General features: G+C 39.9%; 1 protein-coding gene across 1 annotated transcript in view; it reads left to right on the forward strand.

The window, feature by feature from the left end:
- IL1RAPL2 (interleukin 1 receptor accessory protein like 2) overlaps positions 1-27,292 on the forward strand; it is a gene marked incomplete at its 3' end in the record, with an annotated part of 1,466,967 nt that overhangs the window by 1,088,938 nt on the left and 350,737 nt on the right. The gene's annotated exons all lie outside the window — the stretch shown is intronic.

Consider the following 27,292-nt stretch of genomic DNA (forward strand, 5'->3'; position numbering starts at 1 on the left):
AACTTGGGTATACAGCATTGATAAAGTAGGAGAAGAGTGGGAAAAGAGGCAGGGAGATTTTTTAAAGGATATATTGTTGCTGTCTTTGTGTTCCCAGCTGACAGGTTCAGATTTTATCCTGTTGAAAATGTAGGAGACATTGGTAGATTTTGAACGGTTAAATGTTGTGTTAAAAATAATGCTTTTGAAATGTGATTTCAGTGCTTATGTGTTGAAGAGATTTTGAAGGATCCATTTCATTGACCTTAACATACACAATGGTGGCTGAATAGGGAGATATTTCTTGTACATCCTCCCAGGGCCAGAATGGAAATAAAACTAAAGTGGGGAACATACACCCAGAATTCCAACTGAGGTCCAGCTGAGGAGGAGACTTATACCGCGGAAGGACAGAAAACTCCTGGAGACTGGTGGGGAGGGCGGGGTCTCCAGAGGGGCTGACTCAGCTTCCAAGGGCCACTGGATGAGAGTGAGGAGGGGTCCCTATGGAGGAGGAATATTTTCCCTCAGAAGATAAAGGCCTGGAACCCAAGCTGGACTCCATAGCCTGGAGCACCAGAGCCAAGACATATGGCCTGGCCCATGTAACATCCACTGGTGAAAGTTCGTTGGATAGTCTGGAGCCAATTGAATGAAGCTGGTTGGAGAAAAAGTCTCAGTATCTGTTTTTGGTGTTTTTCTGTGTGTGTTTTTGTTAACTCAGAGCACAGGCATTTCATTTATAGCCACTCACCCAAGGCTTTGGTGCAGGGAATGCAATGTCTAAGGAGAGGTTGGGGTGTGAAGCATTGGGGAGAGACATGGAAAAAAGCAGCCAGGAGTCCTGCATTTGATAGTATCCCCCAACCCTAAATGGCTATTTTTCCTGAGAGGAGCTAGCCACTCCCAATAGCTGCAGAGCAAGAAAAAAACTCTGTCCTAGGTGATATAGCTCAAGCCACCCTCAGGAGCCCTGCCTGCTGCACCATGCACCTTAACTTTTGCAAAGGAGATAGCCTTAGGGGCCAAGCCTATGGGTTTAAACAGTCTTAGGGAGCATCTGTGACTTGATTGGGGGTAGAGATGTCTGCCCCACTATGCTAGGAATCTGACTGGTGCCTCCCTCACACAGGAGAGCTGATAGAAACTCCAGGTTTCTAGCTGATCCCACTGAACTGCATACAAGGATCTCTACCCAGCCAGGGACAGAGTAATATTCTAGGCCACTAGCAGAGGAGAAGCTCTGGGACAGGGAAACACACACACCACTTTCCCTGAAATCTGAACCTTCACCTCACCAGAGGTCTGCTCTCCTGATTCTGCCTTTTCAGAAACAGACTTTTGAGTGATTAAGTTTGACAGCTGGCTGACAAGTGAAGGCTGGCAGCACAGCCTGGAAAACCTGGGGATGTATCATTTTATTACTTACTGACCCAGCCATGGGCCCCATGCTGCTAACAAATCTGCTTTAGAGGGCAGCTGGGTCCCTCCTGGGTGCAGCCAAGTCCTGTGGAGACAGACACGAACTGTGGATTGGTTGGAGCTTCAAGCAACTTGCTGAAAGACAAAGGACAGTTTCTGACAGTGGTTAGCACATAAGTACCTCCTGGAAAGCCCAGAATTGGCAGACAGAACAGTCATCCACAGTCATTAGAAGAGTAGGATCCAAAGGGAGCTCCCAAGAGGTACTAAACTCTGCTGAGATGAATGCCACTTCACTTTTCCCCCTTCTTTTCCTTTTTTCTTCCCCTGTTATTTTTTTAAAATTTGTATTCTTTATCTATTCACTTTATTTTTTATTACATTAGTCTCCATTATTTTGTTCATATACCCGTTTTTTCTATCCCTTTCTTACTCAACATTTTTTTTTTCTTTTTCTCCTGCTTTCTCATATTTTTACTTTTTTATTTTGGGTCTATATACTTTCTTCACTATTTTCCTTTTCAATTTTTTTCTTCCTCTATTATTTTCAGTTGCTTTTAATCCCCCATTCTACTGGTCTTTATTCTTATTATCTTTATTTCATCTCTGCCCCTTCATATACCATCCCCCTCCCTCCTTTTTTTCATTGTATTTTTTCTTTCTTTCTTTTCTTCTCTCATTCTTGCTCCCTTTTCACTTTCCTAATTTTCTGGTGGTTGCTTTGGTTGTTGTAGTGGTCTTGTGTATATTTTTGTTTTGTTTCTTTTTTTCATGTTCTGTTGTCTTGTATTTTGTTTGGTTCTGTCAGTTCCTCCACAAAAGCTCACATGACATAGTTTGGGGTTAGCCTCACAGTCAGCCAGCTTGAGAGGAGATTCCTTCCAAAAATGGGACAACATTCAGGACCCAATTACACAGGAAAAATCAACTCAAACCAGGGGCTTTCTTAGAGCACCAAGTTCAAAAGATCTAACAGACTGCACCACTGGGTACCATAAAATACCTACTACATAAGTCCACCTCACAAAGTCCTGGAGGCATCACAGTTTGATTTAATACATGGAAACAATATAAAGAGACAGCAAAGATGGGGAGACAAAGAAACAACTTCCAAATGAAAGAAAGGAATAGCCAGAAAAGGAACTACATGAAATGGAGGCAAGAAATTTGTCAGATAAAGAATTAAAAATAATGGTTTATAAGGGTGCTAAAACAACTTAGTGATAACTGTAAGCAACTTAATGAAAACTACAGCAGCCTAAAAAGGGGTAGAAACCATGAATAAAAATCAAGCAGAAGTGAAAAACAACATAGTTGAAATAAAAATACCCTGGAAGGAATACATAGTAGATTAGTAGAAACTGAGTACCAGATTAGAAAATTAGAAGATAAGTTTGAAAAAAACAAAAAAAACACCCATTTAAGAGCAGCAATTAAAAAATATATAAAGAAAGAGGAGAGTCTATGGGAGTGTTAGGACTACATTAAACATAATAACACTCACATTATATGGGTTCCAGAATGAGAATAATCAGAGAAAGGAATAGCGGATATGAAATAATGGCAGAAAATTTCCCTAACCTGGTGAAGGAAAAAGTCACTCAAGTTCAGGAAACAAAGAGATTCCCAATCAAGATGAACCCCAAAAGACACATACATAGACACATCATAATTAAAGTGGTAAATATTATAGACAAAGGAAGAACCTTAAAGGCTGCAAGAGAAAGAAAGTTACCTAAAAGGGAGCTCCTATTAGACTATCAGCTGATTTCACAATAGAACAACTTCAGACAAGAAGGGTGTGGCATGAAGTATACAAAATAATGAAAAGCAAGAGATGGAATCCAAGACTACTCTACCCAACAAGGCTATCATTCAAAATTGAAGGTGAAATACAGAACATCCTAGACAAAATAAAAAAACAACAAAAAAAAAACAAAAAAAAAACCTAAAAGGGTTCATTACAACCAAACCAGCCCTGCAAGAAATAATAAAGGGACTGTTGTAAGAAGAAATAGAGAAAGAGGAATATAGTCACAAAGAGTAAAAATGTCAACAAATAAGTACTCATCAATAATAAGCTTAAATGTAAATGAAAGGCTCTAATCAAAAGGCATAAGGTAGCTGAATGGATAAGTAAACATAACCCATATATATGTTGTCTATAAAAGACCCACCTCAGAAAAAAAAAATCCACAAAGAATGAAAGTGAAGGAATGGGAAAAAATTCCATGAAAATGGAAATGAAAGAAAAAGCTGGGATAACAATACTCATGTCTGACAAAATGTATTACAAAATGAAGGCTATAGCAAGAGACAGTGAAAGCCAACTCATAATACTAAAGGGATTGCTGCAACAAGAGGATATAAATCTGGTAAACATATATGCACCCAATGCAAGAGAACCCAAATATATTAAAACAAACAAACAAACAACAACAAGAAAAAAAAAACCCACAAACTTCTGGAGCATTTTGAAGGGAGAGATTGACAACAATACAATAATAGTAGCTGACTTTAACACCCTACTGAAATCACTGGATAGATCTTCTAGACAAAAAAATCATCAAGGAAACAGTGATCTTAAATGACAGACTGGATCAAATGGAATTAATGAACATTTACAGATAATTCCCTTATGCCAAGTTACACAATATACATTCTTCTCAAGTGCATATGGGTCATTCTAAAAGATACCACATGTTAGGACACAAACTTAGTCTCTACAAGTTCAAGAAGATTGAAATAATGTCAAGTATCTTCTTGGATCACAATGGCCTGAAATTAGAAATCAACCATAGCAAAAACATTCAAACACATGAAAGATAAATTGAATATTATTAAACAATAAATAAGTTACCAATGAGATCATGGAAGAAATTAAAAACTTCCTGGAAACAACTTAAAATGAACACACAACAGACCAAAATCTGTGGGAAACAGTGAAAGCAATCATAAGAGGGAACCTCATAGCATTATAGGCCTACCTCAAAAAATAAGAAAAATTGCTGATAAACTATCTAATTCTACAATTTAAAGAATCAGAAAGAGAACAACAAGAAAGCCCAGAGTAAGTAGATAGATAGTATGAAATAATAAAGATCAGAGCAGAAATAAATTACATAGAATATTGAAAATATGGTGGCTGGCAGAATGGAGGTGAGGGATAGGAAGTGAGTGAGTGAGGGGATGAAAGGAGAGTGTGTGGATGTGTGTGGTATGTGTGTGAGTGAGTGAGGGAAAGTTAAATCCAGCAGGAGCAGGAGAGGCTGGCAGACCAGGCTCTCTGGGACAGGGAGAGACTACCACCACTGTGGGCATTCCCTGGACTGCGGGACTCAGGCATGGAGCCCACACCATCTTGAAGGGGAGAGTGGCCTCTTCTCGGAACTCATCAACACCACCACCCAGACAGGCCTTGGACACTGCCCGAGACCTGGCAGCCACTCCAGCCAAAATCCTGCAGCCACACTGACAGACTTGAAGACCCTGGGATCTCCACCTCCAAAGGATCAAAGTGCCAGCAGCAGTAAGTGCAGCCTCCCCCTCCCCAGTGGCAGACCTCCAACATCGCATTCCTGCATCTCCAGGAAGTCTCCGAGGCACACCACTCCATAGATTTATCTTAGAAGTCACAGTGAGCCTCAACTGGGTGTGATTTTGTATAGACACAGGCGCACTGCCCCCGCAGTAGAAATTCTGAATTCCCTCTGCCTGAATAACTGCCCACACACACCCAGCTGTGCAACTTAAGCACCAGGGCCCTTCAGCGCCAGGGTCCCTCAGAGTGCATCAGAGCTCAGCACCAGCACTGCCACAGTTGCTCATTCCCCCTGAGCCCATCTATCCACAGGGCACTTTAGGAAGCCACAGTGAGCCTCTGCTGGGTCTGATCTTGGACAAATAGGGACACACTTCCCTGGGCAGTAGAAATTCTGAATTCACCCATCCTGGATACCTGCCCAAAGACACCTCAATTAAGTGTGCCAGGGCTCTTCAGAGTGCTTCAGTGTGCCTGTGCTAGCAACCCACTGCAGGTGCTCCAGTGTGCCACCACTGGGAACACGAGCCTATCCTACACAGGTGCATCAACAACAACTGAGTTTCCCCACCCCACATCTGCAGAACTCTGGACACTAGAGGTGCATGCTTTTCCAGCATGCAAGTCTCCCAAAACCACCACTCCACAGGCAGCCCCGGGGCCCTGCTGCGAGCCCTGCTCCTCACACACTTAAACAAACAGGGGTGCACTGCTGAACTGTAGAAACACTGAATTCCCTCTTCTGGGATACCTGCCCACAGACACTGCAATCCAGTGGCTTCAGTGCCATGGCCCTTCAGAGTGTGTCAGTACACCCTGCTGGCAAACACACCACAGGTGCCCCTGTGAACTGCCGCTGGGGTAGCGTGTATACAACCACAGAGGCAGCAGCAAAAGCTAAGTCTGCCCACCCCACAACTACCGAACTCTGGACACCACAGTCACGCCTTTCCAGAACACAGGCCTCCTGAGCCCCACCACCCCAACAGACGGTCCCTGGGTGCCACTGTGAGTCCCCACTGGGCATGCGTGATTTCAACCAAGGGCACAAGACAGCAAAAATTGGAACACCCCCTCCAAGGCTGCTGACTTCTAGACACTTCAGTTGTGCCTTTTCAGCTGGCAAGCCTACATCAAGAGAACCCAAATAGCTCAAGTAAGGAGCTACACTAGACTACCAAACCCAGGAGACCTGAGAGGTCACACGAGTAGCGCCATACCCACAAGAAACTGGGTAGCAAAGCAATCAGACCTACAATTAAAACATTACAGACAAACATGAGAAGACAAAAAAGCAATCCCAAAAGGAAAGAAAAAGAGGCATCACCAGAAAGGGAATTAAATGAAATTGAGACTACTAACTTATCAGAGAAAGAATTCAGAGTAATGGTTACACACAACTCAATGAGAATTAAAAGGAGCTGAATGAGAATGTCACCAACATGAAAAGGAACCAAGAGGAAATGAAGAATGACATAGCTGCAATAAAGAACACAATGGAAGGCTTAAACAGCAGACTACAAGAGGTTGAGGACTGCATCAGAGAATTAGAAGACAAGGTAGGAAAAAAACACAAACACAGGAACAACTGGAAAAAAATAACTTAAAAAGCAAGAGAAGAGCCTAAGGGAGCTTTGAGACAATGCAAAACAAAACAACATTTGCTTAATAGGGGTACCAGAAGGAGAGGAGGAGAAGCAAGGAATAGAAAACACGTTTGAAGAAATAATGACAGAAAACTTCCCTGATACTGGCAAGAAAAAAACTACACAAGTGCAAGAAGCACATAGAGTGCCAAACAAAATGAACCCCAAAAGACCAACACCAAGACACATCATAATTAAACTGGCAAACACCAACGACAAAGTAAGAATCTTAAAGGATGCCAAGAGAGACAGAAAGTTACCTACAAGGGATCTCCTATTAGAATATCAGCTGACTTCTCAACAGAAACACACCAGGCAAGAGGGGAATGTAATGAAATATACAAAGTGATGCAAAGCAAGGGAATGAATCCAAGAATACTATACTCAGCAAGGCTATCATTCAAAATTGAAGGTGGAATGAGGAGCTTCACAGGCAAAAAAGGGCTAAGAGAGTTTATTACCACCAAGCCAGCAATGGAAGAAATGCTAAAGAGACTGCTATAAAAAGAAGAAACAGGAAGACAAGAAGAAACACAAATATTACGAATAAAAATGAACAAAAACAAGTACTTTTCAATAATAACATTAAATGTAAATGGATTAAATGCTCCAATCAAAAGACACAGGGTAGCTGAATGGATAATAAAGCATGACCCATGTATTTGCTGTCTGCAAGAGACCCACATCAGAACAAAGGATTCACACAGACTGAGAGTGAAGGGATGGAAAACAAAATTTTCAGGCAAATAGAAATGAGAAAAAATCTGGGGTGCGATACTTATATCTGACAAAATAGCCCTCAAAGTAAAGGCCAAAACAAGAGATAAGGAAAGCCACTACATAATACTAAAGGGAGCAATTCAACAAGAAGATATAACTCTGGTAATCATATATGCACCCAATACAGGAGCTCCCAAATACATAAAACAACTTCTGGAAGATATCAAGGGAGAGATTGATAGCAATACAGTCATAGAAGGGGACTTTAATACCCCACTGACACAACTGGATAAATCCTCTCAACAAAAAATCAGCAAAGAAACAGCAATCCTAAATGACTCACTAGATCAGATGGACTTAATTGACATCTTCAGAATATTTCACCCCAAAGCTACAGAATATACATTCTTCTCCAGTGAACATGGGACATTTTCAAAGATAGACCATATATTAGGACACAGGCAAAGTCTCTTTAAATTCAAGAGAATAAAAATCATAACAAGCATCTTCTCAGATCACAATGGCATAAAATTAGAAATCAACTACAATAAAAACATTGAAAAAAAAATCAAACACTTGGAGGCTAAATAGCATTGCTATTAAGCAATGACAGGGTTACCAGAGAGACCAAAGAAGAAATAAAAACATCCTGGAAACAAACGACAATGAAAACACAACAATCGAAAATCTATGGGACACAATGAAAGCAGTCCTGAGAGGGAAGTTCATAGCTCTACAGGCCTACTTCAATAAACAAGAAAAACTGGGAATAAATGATCGAACCCAGCCGTGGGCAAACTACGGCCCGCGGGCCGGATCCGGCCCATTTGAAATGAATAAAACTAAAAAAAAAAAAAAAAAAAAAAGACCTTACCCTGTTTATGTAATGAAGTTTACTTTGAATTTATATTAGTTCACACAAACACTCCATCCATGCTTTTGTTCCGGCCCTCCTGTCCAGTTTAAGAACCCATTGTGGCCCTCGAGTCAAAAAGTTTGCCCACCCCTGATTTCTAACCCTACAACTCAAAGAGTTAGACAGAGAGCAACAAGAAAACCCACAGTATCCAGAAGGAAGGAAATAATAAAGATCAGAGCAGAAATAAACAACATAGAGACCAAAAAAACAATACAAAAATCAATGAAACCAAGAGCTGTTTCTTTGAAAGCATTAACAAGATTGATGAACCTCTCTACAGGCTCACCAAGAAACAAAGAGTGAGGACCCAAATAAACAAAATCAGAAATGAAAGAGGTAAAGTAACAAATAACCCTACTGATATACAAAGGATTGTCAAAAAATACTGTGAACAACTCTACTCCAAAAAACTGGACAACCTCCATGAAATGGACACATTCCTAGAAAAATACAAGATTCCAAAACTCAATCAGGAAGAATCAAAAAACCTGAATAGTCCAATAACAACTGATGAAATTGAAGCAGTAATCAAAAAGCTTCCGGCAAACAAAAGCCTTGGAGCAGATGGCTTCACAGGAGAGTTTTACCGAACATTCAAAGAAGAACTAAAGCCAATCTTTCTCATACTATTCCAAAAAATCCACGAGGAAGGCACACTTCCAAGCTCTTTCTATGAAGCCAGCATTACCCCAATCCCAAAACCAGATAAAGACACCTCAAAGAAAGAGAATTACAGGCCAATATCCCTGGTGAACATAGATGCTAAAATCCTCAACAAGATTCTAGCAAACCGGATCCAGCATTACATTAGAAAAATGATACACCATGACCAAGTAGGATTTATTCTGGAAATGCAAGGCTGGTACGATATCTGCAAATCAATAAACGTGATACATCACATAAACAAATTGAGAGACAAAAATCACATAATCATATCAATTGATGCAGAAAATGCATTTGACAAAGTCCAACACCCTTTCTTGATGAAAACTCTAAGCAGAGTGGGAATAGAGGGATCATACCTCAACATAATAAAAGCTGTATATGACAAACCTACAGCCAGCATCATAGTCAATGGGCTAAAACTAAACTCATTCCCCTGGGAATGAGAACAAGGCAGAGATGACCACTTTCACCACTCCTGTTCGACATAGTACTGGAAGTGCTAGCCAAAGCGATCAGACAAGAAGAAATAAAAGGCATCCAAATTGGAAAAGAAGAAGTAAAATTGTCATTATTCACAGATGACATGATACTGTACTTAGAAAAACCTAAAAAATACATCAAAAAATTATTAGACCTAATAATGAATTTGGCAGTGTAGCAGGATACAAAATTAATGCTAAGAAATCTATGGCATTTTTATACGCCAATAGTGAATTTACAGAAACAGAAATTAAAAAAAAAAACAATCCCATCTACCATTGAACCAACAAAACAAAACAAAACAAAACAAAAAACTAAGATACCTAGGAATAAACTTAACTAAGGAGATAAAAGACCTCTACCCAGAAAACTACAGGGCATTGAAAAAATGGATAGAGGAAGACATAAACAGATGGAAGAACATACTGTGTTCATGGATTGGTAGAATCAACATCATGAAAATGCCCATAATACCCAAAGCAATCTATAGATTCAATGCACTCCCCATTAAAAAACCAACAGCATATTTCACAGATCTAGAAAGAACTCTCCAAAAATTCATCTGGAATAAAAAGAAACCCTAAATAGTTGCTGCGATCCTGAGAAACAAGAACAAAGTAGGAGGGTTCTCAGTACCAGATATCAAGCTGTATTACAAAGCCACTGTTCTCAAAACTGCCTGGTTCTGTCACAAGAATATACATATAGACCAAAGGAATAGAATAGAGAACCCAGAAATCGACCCAAACCACTATGCTAAATTAATATTTGACAAAGGAGGCAAGAACATACAATGGAGCCAAGACAGTCTCTTCAATAAACAGTGCTGGGAAATTTGGTCAGACACATGCAAAAAAATGAAACTAGACCACCAACTTACACCATACACAAAAATAAACTCAAAATTGATAAAGGACTTAAACTTAAAATGGAAAACCATAATAATATTAGAGGAATCCACAGGTAGCACAATCTCAGATATATTCCGAAGGAATTTCTTCACTGACACAGCTCCTAGGGCAGTGATGGCGAACCTTTTGAGCTCGGCGTGTCAGCATTTGAAAAACCCCAACTTAACTCTGGTGCCGTGTCACATATAGAATTTTTTTTGATATTTGCAACCATAGTAAAACAAAGATGTATATTTTCAATATTTATTTTATATATTTAAATGCCATTTAACAAAGAAAAATCAACCAAAAAAATGAGTTCGCATGTCACCTCTGACATGCATGTCATAGGTTCGCCATCCCTGTTCTAGGGTAATGGAAACTAAATGGAAAATAAACAAATGGGACTATATCACAATAAAAAGCTTCTGCACAGCAAAAGAAACCATCAACAAAACAACAAGAAAACCCACTGCATGGGAGAACATATTTGGAAATGATATCTCCGATAAAGATTAAATCTCCAGCATTTATAGGGAACTCATACAACTTAACCAAAAGAAGATAAACAACTCAATCAAAAAATGGGCAACAGACCTAAATAGACACTTTTTGAAAGAGGACATACATAAGGCTGAGAGACATATGAAAACATGCTCAAAGTGACTAATCATCTGAGAGATGCAAATCAAAACGACAATGAGGTACCATCTCACACCTGTAAGAATGGCTATCATCAACAAATCAACAAATGACAAATGCTGGCGAGGATGCGGAGAAAAAGGAACCCTCATTCACTGCTGGTGGGAATGAAAATTGGTGCAGCTAATGTGGAGAACAGTATGGAGTTTCCTCAAAAAACTAAAAATGGAACTTCCATTTGACCCAGTGATCCCACTTCTAGGAATATATTCCAAGAAACCAAAAACACCAATCAGAAAGGATATATGCATCCCTATGTTCATAGCAGCATAATTAACAATAGCTAAGATTTGGAATCAGCCTAAGTGTCCATCAGCAGATGAATGGATTAAAAAACTTTGGCACATCTACACAATGGAATACTATGCAGCTGTAAAAAAGAAGGAACTCCTACCATTTGCAACAGCATGGATGGAGCTGAAGAGCATTATAAGTGAAATAAGCCAGTCAGAGAAAGATAAATATCACATGCTCTCACTCATTTGTGGATTATAAAGCACAACATAAATGGATGAACAAAAATAGATGTAGAGACAGAGAAGCATCAATCAGATGCTCAAAACTCAGAGAGAAGGCAGGGGAGGGTGGGAGTGAGGAGGAAAGATCAACTGAAGGACGTGTATGCATGCATATCAGCATAAGTGATGGATGTGGACAACTGGGAGTGAGGGTGAGGGCAGGATTGGGGGGATGAGGGGACATTGGGGAGATAAGGACACATTTGTAATATCTTAATCAATAAAGGGAAAAAATTAAAAAATAAACTTAAAAAAAAGAAATAAATTACATAGAGAGAAAAAGAATACAAGAAACCAACACAATCAAGAGCTGGTTCTTTGAAAAAATTAATAAGATTGATGAACCTTTAGCCAGACTTATCAAGAAACGAAATGACAGGAATGAAAAAAATCAGAAATGAAAAAGTATCAACTGAGCTCACTAAATAAAAGGATCATAAAAATAATTATGAGCAACTATATTCCAATAAGCTGGACAACCTGGATGAAATGAACATATTCCCCAACAATATAAACTTCCAAAATTCAATCACAAAGAATCAGAAAACCTGAATAGGCCAATGATAAATGATAAAATTGAAGCAGTAATTTAAAAAAAGAAAAACTTCCAGAAAACCAAAGCCCTGGTCTAGATAGCTTCACTGGGGGATTTTACCAAACCTTCAAAGAACAATATCTATTCTCCTCAAACTATTCCAAAATAATCCAAGACTAAGGAATACTTCCAAGCTCTATTTATGAAGCCAGCATTAGACTAATTCCAAAACCAGATAAAGGCACTACAAAGAAAGAGAATTACAGGCCAATGTCTATGATGAACAAACATGCCAAAATCCTCATCAAAATATTAGCAAGTTGGATCCAGAAATTCATATAAAAGATCATGAACAATAACCAAGTGGGGTTTATCCCAGGATGCAAGGCTAGTAAATTATTCATAAAACATTAAATGTGATACATCACATAAACACATTGAAAGCAAAGATTACATGATCATATCAATTGATACAGAAAGAGCATTCTACAAATCCAACACCCATTTTTGATAAAAACTCTCAGCAAAGTGGAAATAGAGGGATCATACATCAATATAATAAAGGCCAAATATGACAGACTTACAGCCAACATCATACTCAATGGGTAAAAAATAAAACTATTTCCCCTAAGAACAGGATCAACACAGGGATGTCCTCTTGCACCACTCTTTTTTTTTAAAATTTATTGCTTAATGTATTACAAAGGGTATTACATATGTGTCCATTTTATCCCCCCGCCCTAGACAGTCCCCTAGCCTCCCCTATCCCCCAATGTCTTATGTCCACTGGTTATGCTTATATGCATGCATACAAGTCCTTTAGTTGATCTCTTACCCCCCTACCTCCTGCCCCCCAACCCTCCCCGGCCTTCCCGCTGCAGTTTGACAATCTGTTTGAGGCAGCTCTGCCTCTGTATCTATTATTGTTCAAAAGTTTATAATGGTCTCTATTATCCATGAATGAGTGAGATCATGTGGTATTTTTCCTTCATTGACTGGCTTATTTCACTTAGCATAATGCTCTCCAGTTCCATCCATGACGTTGCAAATGGTAAGAGTTCCTTCCTTTTTAGATCAGCATAGTATTGCATCGTGTAGATGTACCACAGTTTTCTAATTCATTCATCTACTGATGGGCACTTAGGCTGTTTCCAGATCTTAGCTATGGTGAATTGTGCTGCTATGAACATAGGGGTGCATATATCCTTTCTGATTGGTGTTTCTGGTTTCTTGGGATATATTCCTAGGAGTGGGATCACAGGGTCAAATGGGAGTTCCATTTTCAGTTTTTTAAGGAAACGCCATACTGTCTTCCATAGTGGCTGCACCAGTCTGCATTCCCACCAGCAGTGCACAAGTGTTCCTTTTTCTCCACATCCTCTCCAGCACTTGTCGTTTGTTGATTTGTTGATGATAGCCGGTCTGACAGGTGTGAGATGGTACCTCATTGTTGTTTTGATTTGCATCTCTCGGATGATTAGTGACTTTGAGCATGTTTTCATATGTCTCTTGGCTTTCTGAATGTCCTCTTTTGAAGGGTATCTATTTAGGTCCTTTGCCCATTTTTTGATTGGATTGTTTATCTTCCTTTTGATGAGTTGGATGAGTTCCCTATAAATTTTGGAGATTAAGCCCTTATCAGATATGACATTGGCAAATATGTTTTCCCACACAGTGGGTTTTCTCGTTGTTTTGTTGATGGTCTCTGTTGCTGTGCAGAAGCTTTTTATTTTGATGTAGTCCCATTTGTTCATTTTCTCTTTAGTTTCAAGTGCCCTAGGAGCTGTATCAGTGAAGAAATTGCTTCGGCATATGTCTGAGATTTTGTTGCTTTTGGATTCTTCTAGAATTTTTATGGTTTCCTGTCGTACATTTAAGTCCTTTATCCATTTTGAGTTTATTTTTGTGTATGGTGTAAGTTGGTGGTCTAGTTTCATTTTCTTGCATATATCTGTCCAATTTTCCCAACACCATTTATTGAAGAGACTATCTTGGCTCCATTGTATGTTCGTGCCTCCTTTGTCAAATATTAATTGAGCATATTGGTTCGGGCCTATTTCTGGGCTCTCTATTCTATTCCATTGATCTATATGCCTATTCTTGTGCCAGTACCAGGCAGTTTTGAGAACAGTGGCTTTGTAATACAACTTGATATCTGGTATTGAGATCCCACCTACTTTGGTCTTTTTCAGGATTGCTGTAGCTATTTGGGGCCTTTTTTTATTCCAGATGAATTTTTGGAGAGTTCGTTCTAGATCTCTGAAGTATGCCGTTGGTATTTTAATGGGAAGTGTGTTGAATTTATAGATTGCTTTGGGTAGTATGGACATTTTAATGATGTTGATTCTACCAATCCAGGAACACGGTATGTTCTTCCATCTGTTTATGTCTTCCTCTATATCTTTTTTCAACGTCCTGTAGTTTTCTGAGTAGAGGTCTTTTACCTCTTTATTTAAGTTTATTCCTAGGTAGCTTAATTTTTTTGGTGCGATGGTAAACGGGATTGTTTTTATAATCTCTCTTTCTGAAATTCACTATTGGTGTATAGAAATGCCTCAGATTTCTTGGGGTTAATTTTGTATCCTGCTACATTGCCAAATTCATGTATTAAGTCTAGTAGCTTTTTGATGGAGTCTCTAGGGTTTTGTATGTATAATATCATGTCGTCTGCAAATAAGGACAGTTTTACTTCCTCTTTTCCAATTTGGATGCCTTTTATTTCTTCTTCTTGCCGAATTGCAATGGCTAACACTTCCAGTACTATGTTGAACAGGAGTGGTAAGAGGGGGCATCCCTGTCTTGTTCCTGTTCTTAGGGGAAATGGTGTTAGTTTTGTCTATTGAATATGATGTTGGCTGTGGGCCTGTCATATATGGCTTTTATTATGTTGAGGTATGATCCTTCTACTCCCACCTTGCTGAGAGCTTTTATCAAAAATGGGTGTCTCTTTCACCACTCTTATTCATGGTACTTTTGGAAGTCCTTCCCACAGTGATCAGACAAGAAGAAAAAATAAAAATCATACAAATTGGGAAGGAGGAAATAAAAATCTCATTATTTAAAGATGACATGATATTGTACATATCAACACTAAAGGACTCCACCAACAAACTACTAGATATAATGAATTTGGCAATGTAGCAGGATACAAAATTTAGAAACAGAAATCAATGGCATTTTTATACACCAATAATGAACTCTAAAAAAAATAATGCCATACAACATTGCAACAAAAAATTAACATGCTTAGGAATAAACTTATTCAAGGAGGTAAAATGCCTGTGCTCAGAAAACTACAAGATGTTGAAAAAAAAAGATAGAGGAATATATAAACAAGTTGGGGAATATATTGTGTTCATGGGTTGGTAGAATAAACATCATTAAAATGTCCATACTACACAAAGAAATTTACAGATTCAATGAAATTCCTATTAAAATATCAACTGCATATTTCAAAAATCTAGAACTAACACTCCAAAAAGTAATATAGAATAAAGAAAGATCCCAAATAGCCTCAGCCAACTTTAGAAAGAAGAATAAAATTGAAAGGATAATTATACCAGATATCATGCTATATTACAAAGTCACTGTAATCAAAACATTCTGGTACTGGCACAAGAACAGGTATATAGATCAATGGAACAGTACAGATAACTCAGAAATTGACCCAAGCCACTATGCTCAATCAATATTTGACAAAGGAAGCAAGAGCATACAGTGGAGTTAAGACTGTCTCTTTAATAAGTGGTGTTGAGAAATTTAGACAGGTACATGCAAAAAATGAAGCTAGACCACCAACTTAGACTATGCACAAGAATAAACTCAAAGTGGATAAAATATTTAAATGTAAGTTGTGAAACCATAAACATCTTGGAAGAAAACATAGGCAGCAAATATTGGGCATCTCTCATCTATCCTATTTAATAAAGAAAGGATATGCTAATTTACTGTCATGCCCTCACAAGATGGTGGTGCCCACAACCACAAGATGGTGGAGCCCACAGCCATAAGATGGTGGTGCCCAGTCCCCTCAGCCCCGCCTGATCCAGCCTCAGTCCCCCAATCTCCTCAGCCCCACCTCACCCAGTCCCTGCAGCATCCAGCTTCATCCAGCCTCAGTCCCCCAGTCCCCTCAGCCCTGCCTCATCCAGCCAGAGTCTCCAAATCCTCTCAGCCCCACAGGAGAAGGCAGTTGGGGGTGATTGGGCCAGCAGGGGAGGGCAGTTGTAGGCAATCAGGCCAGAAGGGGAGGGCAGTTGGGGACCATCATGCTGGCAAGGGAGCAGTTAGGCATCAATCAGGCCAACAGGGGAGCGGTTAGGGGGCTATGAGGCTGGTAAGCAGAGTGGTTAGGGCAATCAGGCAGGCAGGCAGGCAGGTGAGTGGTTAGGAGCCAGCAGTCCCAGATGGTGAGAGGGATGTCCGCTGCCAGCATTGGACATCCCCCAAGGGGTCCCAGATTGGAGAGGCTATAGGCTGGGCTAAGGGACACCACCTCCTGTGCATGAATTTTGTTCACCGGGCCTCTAGTATCCTATCTAATAATAGACAAACATGGTAATTAACCATACCTCCACTACGCTTCCCATTGGCTAATCAGCAGGGTATGCAAATTAACTGCCAACAAAGATGGTGGCCAGCAGCCATGCAGCTGAAGTGAACATGAGGCTTGCTTGCTCCAGTGATGGAGGAAGCCAAGGTTCCCCGCCTGCCGCAGCCCAGCTGTGAGCTCCAGAAGCAACAATGTTTCAATTCTAGAAGCTAAACAAACCCCAGATACCTGCTTTCAGCCAGCTGGGGCCTCAGAGCTTAGAGCGCTAGTGATGGCAACAGAGTTTCAATTATAGAAGCTAAACAAACCCAGATTCCTGCCTTCAGCTGGCTGCGGCCTCAGAGCTGGAGCAAGCAGGACAGCAAGAATGTTTCAATTATAGAAGCTAAACAAACCCCAGATACCTGCTTTCAGCTAGCCGCAGCCTCAGAGCTGGAGCCGGGCCTCAGAGCTGGAGCTGGCTCTCAGCTCCAGTGACAGCTATAGAAGGTAAATAAATCCCAGAATAAAAATAAAAAGAAAAAAAAGAGAGGCTGGGAGCTTCAGTAACCTGCCAGCCTGAAAACGGGCCTCAGCCCCTCACCCAGACTGGCCAGGTACCCCAGTGGGAACCCCCACCCTGAAGGGGGTGTGACCAGCTTCAAACAGCCATCAACCCATCATCCAGGTTGGCCATGCACCCAAGTGGGACCCCCACCCTGATCGGGGACACCCTTCAGGGCAAACCAGCTGGTCCCCACCCATGCACCAGGCCTCTATCCTATATAGTAAAAGGGTCATATGCAAACTGACCCAAACAGCAGAAAGACTGGGAATGACTGGTCACTATGACACACACTGACCACCAGGGGGCAGATGCTCAACGCAGGAGCTGCCCTCTGGTGGTCAGTGTGCTCCCACAGGGGGAGCTCTGCTCAGCCACAAGCCAGACTGATGGCTGCCAGTATAGCAGTGGTGGTGGGAGCCTCTCCTGACTCCTCAGCAGCGCTAAGGATGTCTGACTGCAGCTTAGGTCTGCTCCCCGCTGGCAAGTGGACATCCCCCGAGGGCTGCCTGGCTGCCAGAGGGATGTCTGATTCCCATCTTAGGCCCAATCCCCTGGGGAGCAGGCCTAAGCCAGCCAGTGGTCACCCCTGAGGGTTCCCAGACTGTGAGAGGGCACAGGGCAGGCTGAGGGACCCCCTACCCCCAAGTGTACAAACGTTTGTGCACTGGGCCTCTAGTATATGTATAAAACCCTAAATGATCATTGTGACCGGACAACTGGACAACCGGCCAGTAGCTATGATGCTCACTGACCACCAGGGGGCAGACGCTCAATGTAGGAGCTGCCCCCTGGTGGTTAGTGCACTCCTACAGCCAACTTCCTGGGGCCCCTCTCCCTGGCTGGTGGGCCCTGACCAGCTCCTGAATGCCTGCCAGGGCCAAGGACCCCACTCATGCACGAATTCATGCACCCAGCCTCTAGTAGTAATATGTTTGTGGACAGGTCTCCTAAGGCAAGAGAAACAAAGGAGAAAATATACAAGTGAGACTACATCAAAATAACAAGCTCCTGCATAGCAAAATAAACTGTAAATATAATGGAGCACACTGCGTTGGAAAACATATTTGCCAATGATATATCTGATAAGGGGTTAATTTCCAAAATATATAAAGAACTCATATAACTTATCAAAAGTAAGACAAACAGTCCAACAACAATGGCCAAAGGACCTAAATAGACACTTCTTCACAGTGCTCATACAGATGACCAAGTGACATATGAAAAAATACTCAAAATAATTAATCACTAGAGATGCAAATTAAAACAACAATGAGGTATCTCCTCAGACCTGTCATAATTGCTATCATCAACAAATCAACAAACGGCAACTGCTGGCCAGGATGTGAAGAAAAGGGAACCATATTACACTGCTGGTGGGAATGCAGACTGGTGCAGCCACTATGGAAAACTGTATGCAGTTTCCTCAAAAATTTAAAAATGGAGCTTCCATTTGACCCAGTTGATCCCTCTTCTAGAAATATATACTAAGATACTGGGAACAACAATCAGAAAGAATATATGAATCCCTATGTTCATAGCAGCAAAATTTACAATAGCTAAGATCTGGAAATCTTAGTGCCCAAGTGCCCATCTGTTGATGAGTGGATAAAAGAAGTTGTGGTAGATATTCACCATGGAATACTATGCAGCTTTAAAAAAGAAGGCTCTCTTACCCTTTGAGACAGTATGGAGGAACCTAGAGAGTATTATCCTAAGCAAAATAAGCCAGTTATAGAAAGACTGGTGGCCTGGTACATGAAATTCGTGCATGGGGGGTGTCCCTCAACCCAGCCTTCACCCTCTTGTAATCCGGTATCCCTCAGGGGATGTCTGACTGCCAGTATAGGCCTGATCCTGCCTAAAGGATTCAGACATCCTTCTCACAGTCAGGAATCTGAGACCACTGGCTCTTAACCACTCTGCCTGTCTGCCTGATCGCCCCTAACCAACTCTGCCTGCCTGCCTGATTGCCCCTAACCACTCACCTGCCTGCCTGATCGCCCCTAACCGCCTCTGCCTTGACCTCCACTCCACAACTTTGTCTAGATCTTGAAGGACATCCGGAATGACGTCCAGAAGGTTATTTGGCTGTCCAGTCTAATTAGCATATTATACTTTTATTGTTATAGATAAGTATCACATGATCTCATTCATATGTGGAATTTAAAGAACAAAATAAAGTGATGATCCAGAACATAGAAATAGATCCAGAAACATAGAAATATGGAACAGACTGATGAATCTCAGACAGATGATGTGGGTGGGTGGGTGGGTGGGAGGGTGGGAAGAGATCAACCAAGAACTTATATGCATACTAGAGGCCTGGTGCATGAATTTGTGCATGGGTAGTGTCCCTAGGCCTGGCTGGCAATTAGGGATGATCAGGGCCTTCCTTCCCCAGGATGGTGACTGCTGTCCAGGGCTTTTCTTCCCCTGGCTGCCAGCTGCCAGCTGGGTCCTTCCTTCATTCTGCACCTCCCCCTGCTGTTCAGCGCACATCATAGTGAAAGGTCAAACGCCCAGTCAGTCAAACTCCTGAGGGAACAATTTGCATATTAGCCTTTTATTAATAGGATATGTGTAACCCATATTCACAGACAGTAGTGTGTTGAAGGCCTGGTATGGGGGTGGGGGGCTAAAAGCGGTCAATGGGGGGGAAGGGTCCATCTTTATTCATCCAATAATAAAGATAAATTTAAAAACAAACAAAGAAAAACAAACAAAAAAAAGACTATCTCACCAATGTCAAAAAGAAAATTAAATAATTATGAAAGGTAGATAATATTTTATAGCATGTGAACTCTGCTTCTATTCCTCAATTTCATTTGAATCAGATAAAAAAAAAATTCTGAGATCTCAACAAGTAAGTTTTTGCAACCAGAGCTTGGGAGGCAAATGTTGCCTCAGACCCTTTCACAGTCTGATACTTATTTGTCAATTAAATGATTAATCATAAAAAATAAATTAATGAGTTACTTTATGATCCTAATTATATGGGTTCATATACTTAGTGTACTTTTTATCAAGCTGTCCTTCTACTCCCTCCTACTTGTCTCTCTGACAAATCTACTTAAATAGAAAATCAACAATAAAAGAGGATAATAAAACTTAATAATAGTATATAATACTTAAGCAGTATAGTCAAATAAACAGCTATATTCACTCAAACAACTGATTATATTGATTCATTATACTGTTTCATGGAAATTGACTGGTAATTTCAATCAAACCAATTGATCAGGATGTAGGTAGACCCAACCTTTGTCGGCTATAGAAACGAAAGAGCTTATTTGGATATTCTATACAGGATAATTAATGTCAAACATAGAAAACCTAGGTTTAGGAAGAATCAGGTAGTTTTAGTCATAGCTTCACTGGTGCATTAAGACTAGTTTGAAGACGGGGGTGGGTGGGTGGGAAGAGATCAACCAAAGAACTTGGATGCATATATGCATAACCCATGGTCACAAACAATATGGGGTGAATGCATGGGACGGGGTGGAGGGGTAGTGGCAAGCTAAAAGGGGTCAATGGGCAACAAAAGGGGACATGTGTAATACTTTAAATAAAGATTTTAAAAAAGGCTAGTGTCATGTTATACTCAGTAGGGAAATTATATTTAAGGATGATTCAACATAAATAGCTACAGAGGGAAATGCAGGGAAGGAATTGTGAACTGAAATGTTAGGACAAAACTTCATCCCTTACTCCCATTCTTCCAATCAAAACATCAAGTTTGAGCAGAAAATTCAAAGGCTAGCTCAAATCCCAGTTTGTCCCTCTAGAGGTCTAGGATAAGTGTTCTAATACAATTGTCAGTCTCCACTCTTGTTCAGGGGGCCTGATATTAATGGTCCCCCTCTTCATTTTCCAAACAGTAACTGTGAAATTCAGATTATATTTTAAAATAAATGAAAGAAATGAGCTTGCCTGCCCATGACAGCATATGCTCTATGTCATCTGAAAATTTTATAATTATACTCGGCAATGATAGATTTGTCTCTAGGCTGGTGGTCAAAATCCAGATGAATTGCTGCATTTTCTGCTTTATCATCACAAACATTCTGCACTTGGCATTTCCTAGTCCTAGATTTGATATTGGAATTTAATGAGGCTCCACTCCCATATATCTCACTGGGATGTGTTAGGGTAAGAGCAAGTTCATCCTCTTTCATTCATGGGTTTAGAAAAAACATATATATGAGTATGTAATGCCCTATAAGGAATCATGATTCAGCTGGCTATTTGCCACAAAACTGCTCTCCTTGGCCTAGGAACCTTAGCTCAGTTAATTAGTGTGTAGTCAAAGAGGCTAAAACCATTGGTTCAGTGCTGAGTATTTTTACCAGTCTCCTGCCTCCAATTTATATCTTTTTTACCTATCCATTCTGCTAATGCATGCTTTTGGTTACAGGGGGCTCCAAATGAAACAATGTAATCTTAATTTAAACTGGCCATAATTATAACTTTCTTCCTTACCTTCCAATGTTGCTGTGTAGATTACTTGACCTAATGTTTCTGAAAGCATTTTGAAAATTATGATCCACCTACAAATGTAAGACACTTAAAATCATCATGAATATTAATAATGTCACTTTAGTACTTGACATTTAACAATAATAAAATCAGGGTAAATATAACCATAGTCCATGGGAGGATGTAAGCTAAGGATAGGAGAAAACAATGACTCTAAATTCATATTCCGATTAAAGTAGGACAAAACATTAATCATTGAGTATGAAATATATTACTTACAATTGATTCCCACCTATCACATTTTAATTACTGTAATTCATTTGGAGGCAATGAACATTTTAAAATAAGACTAAAAACAGTTTTTGTCAAGCTAAGTGTCTATAGCCTGAATGTGTAAGACAAATTGACAATTCTACAAATAAAACAAAATGATTTTTATAAATAAAATGTAGATGGCTGGGTTTAATTTAAATTTAGTAATGTTTTGAAAGCATAGTTTATGTAAGTTGTTCTAATTAATGTATAAAAGGTATGTAATGAAAATTTAATATTTCTCTGACTTCCCATACTGTCCTTCCTCCATCATCCACCCTTTCTCAGCCACTCAGTTTCTCTCCTCAGATACCAGTTTCACATGTATCCTTTCAGAAATATTTCATGCTTACACAAAATCTTTATATGTGTATACACACATATCACATATATGTATATTTTATGTATTCATGTATTTTATTCAAAGAATTGTATAATGTGCATACTATTTAGAACCCTGTTTTTTCATTGAACAGTTTATCTTAGAGATATTTTCTTTACAGATACATAGATTTAGCTAATTTTTTCAAATAACTGCATAATCATATATCATTATATTAAAGTACCAGGATATTTTTAACCAGTGGCATACTGATAGGTATTTTGGTTGTTTCCAATATTTTGTTATTATAAACAAAAACAAGCAACAACAAAATTGAACATTTGTTATGACTGGATTTTAAATTCATATATTTAAATTTTGTTTAAAAATATATCCCTTATCCTATCTAATAAAGAGGAAATATGCTAATTGACCCCCACACCATTACAAATATGGTGGCACCCAGAGCCAATAAGGAGGGAATATGCTAATTGACCGTTCTTCCCTCAAAGATGGCAGTGCCCACAGCCAATAAGGAGGGAATATGCTATTTGACTGCCATACCCTCAAAGATGGCCACGCCCACAGACACAAGATGGCCAGCAGGGGAGGGCAGTTAGGGGTGACCAGGCCAACAGGGGAGGGCAGTTGGGGGTTACCGGGATGGCAGCGGAGGGCAATTGGGGGCAACCAGGCCATCAGGGGAGCAGTTAGGCGTCGATCAGGCTGGCAGGGGAATGGTTAGGGGATGATCAGGCTGGCAGGCAGAAGTGGTTTGGGGCAATCAGGCAGGCAGGCAAGCAGTTGGGAGCCAGCAGTCCTGGATTGTGAGAGGGTACAGGCTGGGCTGAGGGACACCCCCTTCCAGTACACAAATTTCATGCACTTGGCCTCTACTAGCTCAAATAATATTTAAATATCAGATTATTAAGAGTAACTCAACTATTTAGAAGATGAAGACTGTAGATGTCATATTTCTATTCATCTATATAATGCCAAAATTAGCTTAGAAAAATATATTATTTGATTCCATAAAGAAGAGATGTATTGTAGGCCATCAATAAAATTTTGTTAGAAAAATTAGAGTAATTCACTAAAACTTTTTCATTTTAAGTAATTTGAATATCAGGAAGATGAATCTAATGTTAATGTAAAGTTCTTTCTTAAATGAATTCCTGGGAAATTTGTTTGTTATCAACAACTATTTGGGCAATCTCACCCAATTTTTATATTTTCCTAACCTTACCTGTCATGTGATCAACTTTTCTTTCTCTTCTAAACATCCTTGAAAATAAGAGATGAATTTATCTCATGTCAGCAGGAAATTCTTAAGCCAGTCCCTTAATGATAGTTCGATGATTCTCCTAAATACCCAGATCTAGTCTGTCTCCTGTGAATTACAAAGAAGTATAAAACATTTCCCTTTAATAAATAGAATAATAAGTTGGATAGCTAAAGCATGATATAAATTTGGGAACAGTGAAAAATAATTCAGGATATAAATAATAGTTTGATATAAAGCATTTTTATCTGTTTGCCAAGTCTTCTCATTTGTTTCTTCCAGGTGTATCTCATAATTGCCCCCATTTTTTCCCTTATTCCACCACTCTGACTCCTCATGCTCCTATGGCAGCATTTTCACTATATCTTCTTGGCTGACTTTGTTCTTCTCCAGCCCATTTTGTATATCAAGCCAATCATCTTTATATAGCACTTCCCTTGACTCTTTTGTTGTTTTTGTTTCAAGAATCTACAATGTCTTCTAGTTTATTATATCATGTTCAAATTTGTCTGCATGTTTCTCTTGATACTCCAGAATTGAGCTCCATTTTATCTATCTAGTTTCAGTTCATGTTATTCCACATGATGAACAACTTGTTCTTTACTCCACTCCACCCAAATTCTTATCACTAGATCCTTCTCCTCTAATCACACTGTGATTGATAAGTTCTAATTCTGTTTCTCAATTTGTATTAATAATCTTTCCTCTATTTCTTCTTCATTACTATGCCTTTGAAAGATTTATCTGCTCCTTAAGGTCTATATGGAGACCATTTCCTTCATAAAAGTTTTCCCATTATTGATCTCTCTTTCCCTGATTCCTTTACCACATATAGTCTTATAGCTCAAATGCTACAATTTTTATTACATTGTATTCTTTATTTCCTTATCTCATTATTTTAATGTGCTAATTCTGTGTTCATAGTCCTAGATTGCATATCTACTTCCTTCCCCTTTAGCACTTATTACAGAATTTGGTGGACAAATATGTTCAATTAGTGTTTTTGATCAGTTATTCTAATGAAGGTGCTGATGATTTTTATATTGCTTTTTGTGGTTGGGTGGGGATTGTGGGATGATTCAGAGGCATAGAAGGTTCCATCTGCCAGACCATTAGGTTATATTTCATTAAGAATGTGTAGCACCACAAAGGTATGGAGATTAAATGTTTATCTGATAATACTTTTATTTATGTTTTTAAATTATATATTTTAATCTTTATTGTTGAGAGTATTACAGATCTCCCTCTTTTTTCCCCTCATTGCCCCTCTTCACCCAGTTTCTGCCCCACCCCATGCCTTTGACACCCTATTGTCTGTGTCCATAGGTAATGCATACATGCATATAAAATCTTTGTTTAATCTCTTTCCGCTCCCCCACTCCCCTCTCCTCTAAGAATCGTCAGTTTGTTCCATTTTCATTTCTCTGATTCTATTTTATTTACCAGTTTATTTTGTTCATTAAATTTCTTATTTGTTTATTTTGATTATAGATTCAATTATTGATAGATAATGTATTCATTCCTTTCTATTGTTCATATTTCTTATATTTTTCTCTTCTTTTTCCTCTTCTTAAAGAATACCCTCCAGCAATTCATGTAATACTGGTTTGGTGGTGATGAACTCCTTTAGCTTTTTCTTGTCTGTGAAGCTCTTTATCTGACATTCAATTCTAAATGATAGCTTTGCTTAGTAGAGTAATCCTACTTATAGGTCCTTGCTATTCATTCCTTTGAATATTTCTTGCCACTTCCTTCTGACCTGCAAAGTTTCTGTTGAGAAGTCAGCTGACAGTTGTATGGGCCTTCCCTTGTAGATAACTAAGAGCTTTTCTCTTGCTGCTTTTAAGATTCTCTCTTTGTCTTTAGCCCTTGGCATTTTAATTATGATGTGTCTTGGTGTGGTCTTCTTTGGGACACTCTGTGCTTCTTGGACTTGTAAATGTATTTCTTTCAGCAGGTAGGGGAAGTTTTCTGTCATTATTTCTTCAAATGGGTTTTCAATATCTTGCTCTCTCTCTTCTTCTGGCACCCCCGTAATGCAAATGTCGGTACACTTGAAGTTGTCCCAGAAGCTCTTTACACTATCTTCATATTTTTGGATTCCATTTCCTTTGTGCTCTTCTGATTGGGTGTTTTTTGTTTCCTCATATTTCAAATAATTGATTTGATTATAGAAATCCTCTACTCTACTGTTGAATCTCTGTATATTATTCTTTACTTCAGTCAGTGTGTGCTTAATTTCTGACTGTACTTTCCATTTTTATTTATTTATTTTTTTTGCAATATCACTAAAATCCTTGAAAGTCTCACTAAGTCCCTTGGAGGTCTCAAGAAGATTTTTGAATAACCTTATAACCATAGTTTTGAACTTTATATTCAGTAGTTTTCTTTATTCCATTTCTTTCATTTGTAACATGTTTCTTTGTCTTCACATTCTGGCTGCTTCCATGTGTTTGTTTCTTTGTATTGGGTAGAGCTGCTCTGTCTCCTTGACTTGGTAGAGTAGACTTGTGTAGTAGGTTTTCTATAGGGCCCAGTAGCTTAGCCTCCTCAGGCACCTGAGTGGGGCACCCTAGGAGTGCATATTTGTGGGCTGCAAGCACATCTTGTGGTAGTTGAGTCTTGATTGCTGTTGGCATCACTGGGAGGAATTGACCTCCAGGCCAATTTACTGTGAGGACCAGCTGAGACTACAGTGGGAGATCTGCTATGTATGAGACACCCTATGGAGCAGGACTTGCTTCAGTGTGGCTTTGGTGCTCACTGAGTCTTCCCCTTGAGTGCGTCGCTTATGGATGTGTAGAGTTCTAATCTGGTATAATCTGATGCTGACCACTGGGTTCACTGGCTCTTATGTGTCCACTCCCTGGGGCCACCAGGCAGGAGCTACAGAGAGATCTTCAGATTCCTCCTCTTTGTATCGGGTTTGAGAGGGCCCAGGCAAGGCCCAGCTGTGAAGCAAGGTAGGCTGATGCTATTTCTGGGTCTTGGGCCTTTCATTAATAGGTTTGGGGCACCCTGACCCAGCTGCTGCTTGTCTGAGAGATTTTATCAAAGTATGATGCCTGTGCCAGGACAGGCCATTCATATGGAAAAGCTGCTGTAAAGGGCTTGGGTGAGGCTGAAAATTGGATTGGGCATGGTCTCAGGGAATCACCAGAGCAGAACAAACAGTGTGCTTCAGGTTTATGTGGATTCAGGTATAGTTGCCAGTCATCCCTGGGACAGGGGAGGTCTCATCATAGAAACAGTGACCACTGTGAGCACCTCCATCTGGTATATATCTGGATCCCCCAGAGCAGCCACAAGGCACTGAGTGCTGGAGCTCAGAGGAAGTGAGTCTGAGAAAGTTCATGCACAGGCCCTTTAAAAGGAACAGCTGGGTCATCAGCAGTCTCTGTGTCACTGCCCAATCCCCACTGGTTTTTACAGCCCGTACTCACAACAACTTCTCTTCCCAGTTCTGGGAGCCTGGGCTGGGGGTCTGGTGTGGGGCTGGGACCCCTTTTGCCTCACAGTGGGCCTCTGCAGAGACAATCTCCCTCCCAATTAAAATAGCGGTACATGTGGGTGCTGGTCCAGCCCATTCCACACCTCCCCCCATCCTACCAGTCATAATATGCTCTCTTATTTATTTCTCTAATTATAGGACTTCCATTTATCCAGCTGTCAGGTGGTTCTGGATGATGGTTATTCTGTATTTTAGTTGTAATTTTGATGTGGTTGTGGGAGGCAGCAAGTACCAGCATTTATCTACACTGCCATCTTGATTCTCCCCTGATA

This window comes from Myotis nattereri, assembly GCF_964212035.1.
Source record: "Myotis nattereri genome assembly, chromosome: X".
NCBI lineage: Eukaryota > Metazoa > Chordata > Mammalia > Chiroptera > Vespertilionidae > Myotis > Myotis nattereri.